The 12,384-nt window shown below is 44.5% G+C and overlaps 1 long non-coding RNA gene across 1 annotated transcript; it reads left to right on the plus strand.

The window, feature by feature from the left end:
• Window positions 1-9,322: 9,322 nt before the first annotated feature.
• On the plus strand, window positions 9,323-10,679 carry LOC146253247 (uncharacterized). The gene is made up of 3 exons (XR_014731652.1): window positions 9,323-9,394; window positions 9,591-9,716; window positions 10,006-10,679. It is a non-coding gene; the product is annotated as an uncharacterized LOC146253247 (long non-coding RNA).
• The last annotated feature ends 1,705 nt before the right edge of the window (window positions 10,680-12,384 follow it).

The following is a 12,384-nucleotide window of genomic DNA, read 5'->3' on the forward strand; positions in this document are numbered from 1 at the left end:
CGATTTCTCACCCCAGCTGCAGGTTCGAGGGGCATTGCACAAACATCACATGGCTAAACTGGGCACAGATAATGCAGATCAGATCAGAGGCTAACACAGGCCCAGTCTCTCCCATGCTTCTCCACGGCTCAGGCTGGTGAGCCCTTTGGGGGTGCCTCCCTTTACATTGCCTCGCATTCATCTCACACAACCCAGTCTTTATCTATTTCCTCACAGTGCCAACCTAAATGGCTCGATTGTGAGGGTCGCGTTATCCGACTCTTCTTATTTCTCGTACGTCAGTATGATAGCGAAGTCAAATCATATGACATCTAGTCATAACCCAAAAAGGCAAAGAGGTGAAAATATGTTTACTGCTGGTCAAAGTAATGGCTGCCATTCAGCGAGGTTTGGTAGTCTGTCCTGTGGTAATTGGCCCACATTTACAAGGATTCCGTGTAGGCTAACGTGTCCCTATTTATATTTACTATTTATATTCATTGCTTGTCTTAAGATTGGCCTAAACCTGACCCTAACCCTACTCAGCTGTCTCACACCAAATCCACTCTCCACCAAATTGTTCCATGATGCAACGCAGTATTGCACAATGTGATAAGTATGTTAATAAACAGCTGTCCTTTTTCATAAAGCTTGCTTAAAAAAAACATATAATCGAGGATTTACAAGCTAGCACAAGATGCATGAACAGAGTAGTTGTTAAACCAATTTCCGATTTACAAGCTTGCCAACCAATATAGCATGGCTAATACCATATTGCCAATTTGAATGTTAATATTTTAAGAATCCTTTATTGGATACACACTTTCAGAATCAGCCACTTTAGTCACATAAAGTCAATAGCTTAATGTCAGTAATATAGCCTAGTGACCGCAGTAAAATGGCCCAAAATACAGTTTTGTATTTATCAACTTTCTATAGACAAGTAATAAACAAAATGTCCACGCATATTTTGCAGGTTGTCTACTGTGTAACAATATTGTGAAGAATGTCAAGTCTAGTTTCATTCTGGGAGAAAGTTACAGTTGTAAAGCCATCTTTCAATGAATTAAAACAGCAAAAAGGTTATGGAGAAGCACTTTACCAGATGTTTTCGTAAATTATAACGGAGGGGTTCTGTAAGAATGCCCAGTCGTACTCTTCACCCAAATAATTATTTGGTGTACAAAGGGTAAAATTGACATTTAAATACCATGGCAGCAGAACTTCCAAATCCTAAACTTGGAGTACGTCACATATTGTTGCAAGAACAATATAATAATGGAATAACATACCTTCCTCATATGCAATTGCACCACAATACGTTTAGAATAGTGTGTAAGTACAATCGTTTTCAAAATAATACCAGCTAAACACAGACTTAGGACCAATTCAATTCACAAAATGACCAAGATACGTACGTAAATGTTATTTTCCAGCACGTCCTCATTTGCACATATACAAACTAAAATGGCCCACAGATACAACTACTAGGCCAAAGAGGACATGTCAGCTTTCTCTATGTCCATTGTATGTCCATGCTAACATTGCACACTCTGAAACACAGGAACCTAAACACATAACAGCTAGACCAGCCGAATAGGCCAGAGTGAACAAAGTCAGGTATTACCAGAGTAAACATGGTACAACAGCAGGGCCTCCCAAGCCTGCAAGTCCTCCAATACAGCTGTCAACTGCAGTCAAAAGTAGGTGCTGAATGACCGACGGGGTTGTCGTTATTGATCAATGAGGAAAACATTCTTAGCACAGTCCCGAAACTGAAGAGGTATACATGTAGCACGTAGTTGGGGTGTCATGCAAAACGCAAATGCTCATCAAAATGAAATGTGATTCAATATTAGATAACGCCTCCAGTCGTTTAAATCGAATGCATCCCGACAACAGCAAACTCATTAATCCGACACAAGCATGTTACACAGCCCATCAAGACTAGGAATACACGTGTTTCGGAAGTTTATCAAGAGAAGCTCTTCAGAACCAAATCCTTTTACATGAGCCATTGATCGATCATTACATATCATTGTGTGACAATTAAATAAGAACAGTGGTTTACAGTTCCGCCCCTCAACACCTAGCAGAGCTCAACCGTAAATCCAGCCATCTGTCATACCAACAGATACGTTTATGAGACATGTATATGCTTTTCACATGAAGTGTCCAATTAAAAATGTCCTTTGCTAAGATTGAATCAGTGTACATGGGGGCCAACGTGCCCCCCCCCCCCCCCCCCCCCCGCAACCCCTCAAGCAGATGGCCCCTCTGTCAGATTAATTTCACATCCCAGTGGCCAATTGTGTTTCAGACATAAAAGTGATGAGCCGTATTTCACCGTCTGAGCTAATACGGCTCCCAAAGATGGAGGGGGGATCATTTTTATTTTTTATGGATCTTCAAATGCTCCATATCACCCCTCACCACCCACCCACCAACCCACCCCACCCCCTGCCCACCTGACAAGCCAGCAGTTTCTGACAAAGATAAAACTTTAACAACGTCACATCATTGCCAGGATGCTTCAGTGACCAAGTAGAAATAGGATCCGCCTTCATCTAAAACATTTAGCTCCCGGTTCACATTCATTCTGCATTCCCGTGGTTGTGTGTTGGTGTGTGTGTGTGTGTGTGTATATAAGAGGGAAAGAGAAAGAGCAAAACTTGTTTGTTGCCTGTGTCTATGTTCTATTGTCTTACATTTATCCAGCGGACATGACACAAGGCCTAGGCCATGGAGAACAATGCGTGGAGGAGTGAATGGCTGCACATGCTCATTAGTATCATTAATCACAGGGGACAGAGACTGAGTGCTTAATGATAGGGGGAGGGAAGGAGGGAGGGAGATCACGGGGGAGTCAGGGAATAGGTAAAATAAGTGGGGGATAAAGTCAGATGCAATATAGATTATGGGTGGGGTGAAGAGTTAAATCTGATTATGATGTCACTCCCCTCTGTCTGAACCGAGCTACAGAGCTCCTAACCACAGCTGTAGTCCGACTCTTTCACAGTACAAGTGGGCTGAAGGGAAAGGCCTACTGCCGGGTCTGACCCAGGGAGAACAGTTTGGTGGGCCTGGTGTAGCTACAGCACACCTCTTCCCCACCTCCTCCTCCTGGGTGGGAGTAGGAGGCTGTGAATCTGGTAACCTCTGAGCTGCAACAGCAGAGGCTGTGGAGGATGGTCCTGCATGGCTAGGGTAGGCTGTTTGATCAGCACATATTTTAATTGGCTGCAGGCACCCTGGAGTGTCAGCATTGCCACGGAGTAGACTCCTACTGCACCTTCACTAATTAAAATCATTAGAAATTCCAGGCGCATCATAAAGGATTAAATGAGACTTTCGTGTCTGTGTGTGTGAAGTGTGTGTGTGTGTGTGTGTGTGTGTGTATGTGTGTGTGAAGTGAAGTGATAGTTCACATGCCTGGTTTAATTGTTTGTTTCCTTGAAAAAATGTGTATGAGGGAGGACTGGCAGTAATCCTAGACACACTAATCAAATTAAATGAAAGAAGAAAGAAATCACTTAAATTCTCATTGAATACTGTGCAAAAATGTTTCATTCTCCATTTGTTGTGTTTTTGAAAAAGAACACAACGTTTGAACAAAGACATAAATAGATTTGGATTTTCCAAGCATACATCTGACCAGTGATTTAGATATCATTCTGATTGTGAACCCAGTGATGTGGTTGTCCTGAGCTGTGAGGCAGGAGCAAGGGTTGCTTGGGACTTAGACTCATGGCCTCTACAAACAAAGAGGCTTAAATCTCCCACATATCTACCACTGCCCCTTTGCCCCAGGGGTACATTCACACAAGGGAACAGTTCTTTAGCCTAATAATGGAATCTGGGGTTTGCAAGGGGGAATTGCTGGAGGAGATCATTGCAGGATTTGAAGATCTGTTGCAACTCCAAAACTTACCCAAAGACTCTAAATACGCACATGGATATAGTTTTTTTTATATAATGTATTTTACATTTAGAATTAGAAAAACATTTTAGTATAATAGCGTAATATTTCAGTGTCTCTACTACAGTGCTATTTGATCATAGCTCTATCTGGGCTAAGGGAGCCACAGTATCTACCCAGAACAAGGCATGGACGACTATTATGTTCATCAAGATTGATATTCTCCTTCTCATGGAGAACTGTGAGGCCCCTGTTCAGATCAACAACCAATAAAACCACAGCAATTCATACTGGTCAATGGTCAGTATTGTCCAGCAGAGAATGGCCATACAGTAAGATGTGTAGGCAGGCATAACAATGACTGGTGCACAAAAGAGCCAGAGGATAACTGTAACTCTTGTGGTTGGGGATGCAAGGATACACACCCAACACGTCTCATATTCAGGCATCGGACATGTCTACTCTCTGGTACCCATAGACAATACGAGATATGAAGTAACATACACTGTAAGGCTTTCTTGGTAATGACCCTCATGTCTATCTTGGTAATGATTCCTGTAATCAATCAGCATGTATCTTGTCAGTAACTAAAGATAAGTACAAAACGTTTAGAGGTTGATCTTATCTATTACATTTCATCAATCAAATGTTTTTGGAAATGCGAAATAAGTAAAATTTTCAGGACTGTTCCGTAAAAATAGCTTTATCAAACACTATTAATAATTACTTAGTAAGACCAGCTATGAGTGGTATTCAGTAAGGTTTCATTATGTTGTTGACATGGGTGTGGTGTATGTTTTAAGGATGTATTTTGGGGGCAGAAATATGAAAGATTGGTTCCAGGGAGTTCCAGGGTAATGTCCACCACCAACCCCAAACCCTGGAAGAATGTCAGAGCTGAGGCCGGCCATTTGTGGTGCTGTTGTGGTGACCAACTCTTGTATGACATTAGCTTCACTTTGAGAAAATGGAAAACATATACAAAACCTCACATTTTGAGGCGCTTTTTCCTTTTGGATGATGGTATTCTGGCTCCTGATGACTTTAGGGGATGGTCAGCGAGAGAGACAAAGAGCAGAGAGATGGCAGAGGAAAGAAAGTGAAAAATAGTCAGCAAGATGAGAGAGGGTGGGGTGTCTCCTCAACCATCGCTTCCTGTTTGGAAAAGTCCATTCATCATTTTCACGTCTTCACGTCATGGCTTACTTTGGCGATCGCCAGGAGTGTGGTAACGATGACACTAAAGATTGATGAGGTGCAGGCAGGGGTGGCTAGCAGGGGTTTGGGCTATGGTCAAACCAGATGTGGAGTGAGGTGGGGTAGGACAGACAGGGCAGTAGGATAACCTGCTGAAGGTCATGATTCTATCGACTGTCCTAACCACAGCTAGAAAACACACTCACGCACCCTCAAGTAAACTGCTATTTGTAAGTGTTTTTGTTTTATAGATATATTAACATATAACACCTCTCACATTTGAAATTCATTAACTTTATTAACTGTGCCAGAGAGTCAGCTTTGCTTGTCTTGCACCAAAAATAGCTTATTGCTACATTCAACACATCTGCCAGTATAGACACACACTATCCTTTTAAGAACAACTTGCACATGACAAGACTCCCCCTTGTGGCCAAATAGCAAACAACTATGTGGACCACTAGACGTTGGCGAAAGACTGAAATAAATAAGTGAATGACCAGCCGGATCTTACATTAGTAAATTGAGTAATACCGAAAGCCAAAAGTGATTTTACAAAGTGCATCTTCAACACACTTCATCTCAGACATCTCTCTTCCTCTCTTCCTCTCTCCCTCTTGTCTGAAGCTCGCAATCTCTCTCTCTCTCTCTCTCTCTCTCTCTCTCTCTCTCTCTCTCTCTCTCTCTCTCTCTCTCTCTCTCTCTCTCTCTCTCTCTCTCTCCCTTTCTCTCTCTATCCATTTTCTCTCTCTCTGACAATCTCTCTCATTCTCTATTTCTGTGTTTCTCAGCCTCTGTGTCTCTCCTGCTGGCACTGTACTCTGTGGGTGTGTGGCTCTCCCAGCTCAGTAGCTGATCAGAACCAGGTGCAGGGCTCTCCATGTGTTTCCCATCAGCGCAGGATGTAAATGGATTCAATTAGATCCAAATGCACAACCTGTCAACCAGGGGAAGAGGCAACCTTTCAAAGGCCAGTGGATTATGGGCGGGATTTGGAATTAAAACAACAGTGCCACAGATAGTGTTGTGAAACGACTTGATTTGAAGCTTAATTGAGGTAGTTTGACGATGGAGGTTAACTGAGGTTGACAATGCTACATTCATTGTATCTGATCAACAGTCGAGGTAGTGGCTAGGGTCTGGTAGTGTTCAGACAGTAGCTACCAGAGGTGAATAGAATGCCTTGCTTAAATGAGCCATCACTTGAAGTGTTATATACGTATGTGTAAAACATTTTCGTTAAAAGACCCCCTATTTATGCACACACACACACACACACATACACACATTTCACACTTTATAAGTGTCGTCAAAAGTAAATCCACAGTGCAGAGCGAGAGACCTTGCTGCTCTACAGACAGGAGCTCTCAGTAGCTTTGGGAGGCAACTACTCCATCAGTTATGGTTGTTAAAAAGCCCAGTCGTAAAAATTAAAGACTTCCAGGAAACTGACCAAGTGTAACAACTCTACTTTGTTTTGATTGGCTAGGATGGAGCATTACATGTCTACAGTAATTCTCAGCTATACAGTATGACGGGGGAATGCTAGCATAGCATTACGACTTGAGGGGAGTAAGGACACCTCTTATCTCCACCTCCGTTCTCCCGCCATGGTGAACTTTCACCTTCACACCTCCAATGACTGATCACCTCGTCTCCCATTTCCAAACCCTAAGGCTCCTGAGTCAGACGTTCAGCTGAGCCCAGTGCGAACTGCGAGACAATTCAACCTCCCTTTCAGCGAGCACGCTCTCTTCACACCCTGATTTAGCAGTTTAAGATTGGTGTCAGTTTCCCAGACCCACACCCATCTCGAGTATCAGTCAAGCTGAAAGAGAGATGGGGGGGCGGTTCTGTTGTGCTGAAAACAAGGGCAACATTCCTGGGAGATTAGAAAGCTTCTTTTGAATCCTAATGATTTTCAGAGACAGTCTCTACGGTCTTGATTCATAGAACATATCTGAGCTATTAGCATTCATCTCAGTGGACCTGATAGAACCATTAGAGGAACTGCCGACTGATGGAAGTTCAAAGTTAGCTGCAGAAAAGGAGAAAGAGATGGAGGAGGAAAGAAGAAGTACAGAAGGTATCATAAGATTAAATGGAGGGACAGAAAGAAAGTAAATGTTCCTAATAAAAGTGCAAGCCATTCCTGGAAATGCAGTGTATTGATTGAGCACCTTAGATTAAAAAAATAAAACAAGTCTGTGTGTCATCTGGCACTGTGACCGCTGGTGTCACTTCCTTATTGTTGTTGTTAAAGGATCTACCAATGACGACTGGGATATACAGTCCGTTCACTCCAGACAAACACAGTTACTGTTAGTTGTGTCGGGAAAAAGCGCCTGCTAAATGACTACAATGTAAATGCAATGTCAACAAATTCCTGTCGGCCTGTCGTTATATCTAGCCATCTGTTAACCGTTAATCAGGTCTGATATATTGGTGCTCAGCTATGGGAGGGGTGCATGTCTCCCCTCCCTGCTAGTGTCATCATAGCGGTCAGTGGACTGACCACACCACTCCCAGTCATCAGCAGGGTGGTGCGGTCTGGGTCTGGGAGAGGCTCCACATAGCTGCTGTCTGCTCTCCGCAGCAGGGAGGAGGTCTGCTCGGAACACCCCTCCTTCCACCGGGGGAATGGGCCCTTCTGTATGAGATGGAGGGAGGGAGAGATAGAGACAGTGAGCGACAGACAGGCACAAAGAGAAAGAAAGAGGGGGGGGAGAGAGAGAGAGACAGAGAAATCAGAAGCTCTTACTGTAAATCACCAAACACAAAGAGGAGACAGTGTGTAGGAGACCGTAAACAATGTGATTTGGGTAGACGTTTGTTCCCCTCGGTCAAGCACGACAGGACATTCTGTCTGGGTAGGGGAACCTAGAGGACCCAACTGCCACCCCCCCCCTCCCCGACCCCCCTCGCCCCACATACAGGGGCTTTTACTGGGACTTTTACGGGGGGTTTTGACTGGGGCTTCGACTGGGTCAGCTTCAGAAGGAGGAAATAGAGAAGGAGGAAAAAGGTCACTGTTGAAAGTGATGGCTGCTTCTCCTCCACACCTGGGAGGGAACAGATGTGTTCACAACCACAGCTGTGCCAGATGCAGGCGTAGAACCATCTGCACTCTGTGTGTGTGCATGCGTGGGTGTGTATGTGTGTGTGTGTGCATATGTGCGTGTGTGTGTGTGTTCACATTTTACATAAACGTCTTCAGGTTACCGTGAGTTCATCAGAGTTCACATAGATGGAGATCACTCCCTTCGATGATGGGATGACAGATGGCTGAGTGATAGGGACTTTCTATCTACATACTCCTCAAACTGGGATGAATATGTCACTGGTTAAAACCGTTGGCATTAAAAAAAACTGGAAAAAATCTCATTAACATTGCATTTTTCCATTCTGCTATTGGAAAATATTTGACCTGTACCGTTTTCGTACATTTGGAATAAAAACACTGTAATGTATTCAGAATATTTCAACCCATGATCACTCTGCCCTGAGATACATTTCTGTCACAATCCAGTTAATCAAACAGTTATCTGAAATACATATAATTTGATATCATGTCAGTTAATCTTCGGAGAGTACGAAAGGAAGATTATGTTCATGCTTAAATAGATCTGCAAGATAGAGGAGCTCCTGATTCTGTGGATGATTGGACACTTGCATATGGCCACGTCATGGACGAAGAGATACTGGTAGATAAAGTGTTGGTTTAGCACATACGCTAAGGTAAGACGCTCTTTCCTCTTTTGTGCAACGCTAAAATCTAAGGCCCGAAAGCCATAGAGTGGGAGGAGGCAGAGGACTAGGGCGATAACACGTGAGGTTGATTATTGAGAATAAAGATTCACGCTAACTTTGAGAAGCCACTTCATTTCTGTGCTGTACTTCGCTGTACAAAGAGAATGCTTTAAAAAAGACTTAAGCAAACGTCATGAAAAAGAGCCCATGCTCAATGAAGTATAGAAAACAAGCCAATCAGCTATCAATAAAAATAATATACCCGTAACAAGCATTTTCAGGGAGAAATGCTTTCAGACAGGAAGCACATGCAAAATATGTTGGGTTCCTGAGAGCTATGGCATTGAGCAGAAGAGGTGTGTGCGCGTGTGTGTGCGTGTGATGAAAAGCCTACTATTGAATGAGCACATTCAAGGGAGCGCTGCACTCTTTAAATGCCAATGAAAATAAAGAGGGAAATTGTAGGCACTCCGACGCAACAGGGGAAAAAATCAACAGAGCGAGACGGAGCGAGCAAAAACCCAACACCGCCAAGAGAGACTTCATAAGGTTTAGTAGCTCTCTGTTCTAATATATAGTGGCTGTAAATTCTCCAGTTAATGTTCTTTGGGCTTCACTTTTATGGGTCGCGACAATGACAGTGAGTGACTATCCCGAAAAAATCCCCTATGTTAATCAACACTGCAAACTTTAGTGGGACTGTCTGGATCACCTCCAAGATTTACTCTCTCACACACCATTCCAGCGAGGCTGTGCTGTGGTGGTGGGCAAACACAAGGCAACCAAACACAGATAACAAGAAAGAAGTCCAGCACATGCCGACCCAGAGGCACAAACCAAGCACAGGCAAACAGAGAAGTGAACTAAAGGGGTAAGTCAGGCCCACTCTGCTGTAAGACTGTCCCAACACCTGAACATGTGGTGTGAGTCAAAGAGCAATACTTACAGACAGTCCATCAAGACTGACAAATCTCTTATATTTGTGTGTCAGTGGCTCCACCACAGACGTGTGCTGTGTGATCGGACATGAAGAAAGGAAGTATAGAAGGATGTCTAGTAAAGGAAGCACAGTGTTTCAGATGAGAACGCACTCCTTGGTTTGTAGGGTTTAAGGGCCTGCAATTCACCTACACTGCTTTTGTGATTGTTTATACTTTCAGTTGACCGCTCTGGTAATTGGTCCAGTGTTTACCAGTGCACGGGGCCTGGTGGTAACCAGGCAAACAAACAAATATGCTACAGTAAGTGCTCCAACAATACTACCCATCCAATCACCCAAGGCCAGTGCCGTCCTCTCATAGGGTTTGAGTCCTGTATTATCAAGGTCAAGATCGAACCTCTGGCGGGTTTGGGCCTCTGGCAGGTTTACCTTCCCTATCAACGTTGGTGTCCATGGTCAGATGTAATGGGCTGTCCAGTTGCCATGGCGCTGTGGTTGCTTTTACAGCATTCCTTTCTTTATGTTCTGAATGCTTTTCTTCATCAGTGCATGTGGAGCTGTAAAATGGACCAATGAATAGCCAAGGCTTTGAGGTGCACTCAAGGCCTTCTACCTACTGTCGGTGTCGTAGGAACCCTGCTTTTCATGGAGAGATGGGGCCTTCAAGATCTGGCTGCCTTCAGGGTGAACTGTAGGGGGCACAGGCTTCTGAAAGTCTGCTCTGCTTTGTGCTGAAGTGTCTCAAAACAAAGGGACCCTCTCAATGTGGTCGAAAAAACAAAGACAGAAAGGAATAAAGAGAGAGAGCGAGAGCGAGAGCGAGAGAGATCAAGGCCTTGGGTTCGCACTCAACAGGCCACTGGGCTAGTCGGGGGACGTAAGGGGGACTTGAGTGACCAGTAACAGACATGATAAATGGGTTTAATAACTACTGTGCTTAGCTGGCTTGCTCGCTTCAAGATTTGTTGTTATTAAAGATTGTGCTGTTATTTTGATGACCACCCTTTGCAGCGTCTCCTGCACCATGCTGGGTGGGGTCCAGACAAGTCAAAATAAACAAGAGCCTAAGGACCCCCCCCCCCCCCCCCCCGCTCCTTCCTGCAAACGTGCTGATGTGGCAGGCCTACACACGGATGATGACATCACGTCTCCAGTCCAGAGAACACACAACCTGTGCACCAATGATCTAGTTGTCTCGTGTTTGTCCTGTCACCCTTTGATGGCGGATAAAATGCATCATCGTGTAATGGGTTTATTGATGAACTTCTATTATTATGGATCCTACCATCAGCCCTATTACATTAGGGACAGAGGAAGCCATGACAAGAGTAGGAGTTGATGAAAAAACATTTACGGTTCCCCTTTCCAAATAACAACCACAAAGCCAGCTCCTCTTCTTGGTATGTCTAAGTAGCCCAAGCTGCAACGCAGACATGCATTTTCGTGGGGCGCATATTTTATTAATTTGGCGATGAGCTCAGCTATTGATGGTCCTTGGCGGCCCATGGGCTCAATTAGGATAATACAGGGAGAGGAGATTATGAGAGGCTATTTAAGTGAGGGTATATCTCTTCCTGACAGTTATGGTCCAAATGCAACAAATTGTACCTTGGTGGCGAACACAATGAGGACTTGCTGTGAGAGGCGCCATATGACGGCTCTCTTGATGAAACATGCCAGTGTGGCGGGTCCTGTGTGTGGGCGTTGCCTGGCTGTTTGAAGAGACCCCCTAGCCTGTCCTCGCTGGCTAAACACGGGCTGGAGTGCAGTCACTGAGAGCAGTCGACTCCCTTTCAGCTAATAGACCCCATTTAGAAAACAGCGGTGTGTTGCGTATGAGGGTACACAGAGTACATGTTCTACTCAGTCTCCCCCAGCTTGAAGCATCTTAGCCCGGCTCCCCAGTGCTCTCTAGATTGAGTTCCTAATAGCTTTGTGAAACAAAACTAAACTCATTAAACAACAACCAACAGCTGTTGAAGGGGTTTGACATGCTATTTGCTCTCGTGCTTTACTTATCTTAATATCACCTATCGCATTATATAAAGGAGGCCTGGTGGTAAAAGCTTTCTCTGCGAGGGGGGAACGCAGGACCTCATTCCTCGTTCCACCCTTTGGGGGTGAACTTTCATTGTGATTGATAAGGGCCCCGACTCTTGACTTTGCTGTGTTGAGAAAACAGTCTACTGTAGATTGTCTCAGCTGCACATTGTGTGAAATTGAATAGGGAGGTCGGGAAGGCTAGCTGGAGACACCAATCCAAGCACAGAGAGACTTGCTGGTAACTCAGCACCCTGTCTGCCTGACAGCACTAATACTGTAGACGGGCCTCTATAGAGAGTGGGAGCACTGGGACTGTTTGCTTTCTTCATTCTGTCCCAGTGGAGAAACGGGGACTCTCTCAGCCACTTACGGCATGTTGAGCCCAGGCTCATTGAGCTAACCGCCTAGCCACTACTGGGTGAACTATTAACACGTTCAGAGGATGGACATCCTGACTGCAGCAAGCCTCGTCACTCACCATGGCTGTGGCCTTAATGGCCTGGCTGTTTGTTTAGGGGAGAGAATGGAGGGAAATCTCTTCAATGAACCTCTGTTT

This window comes from Hypomesus nipponensis, chromosome 17 (assembly GCF_054491055.1).
Source record: "Hypomesus nipponensis isolate SF chromosome 17, ASM5449105v1, whole genome shotgun sequence".
In the NCBI taxonomy this organism is placed as follows: domain Eukaryota; kingdom Metazoa; phylum Chordata; class Actinopteri; order Osmeriformes; family Osmeridae; genus Hypomesus; species Hypomesus nipponensis.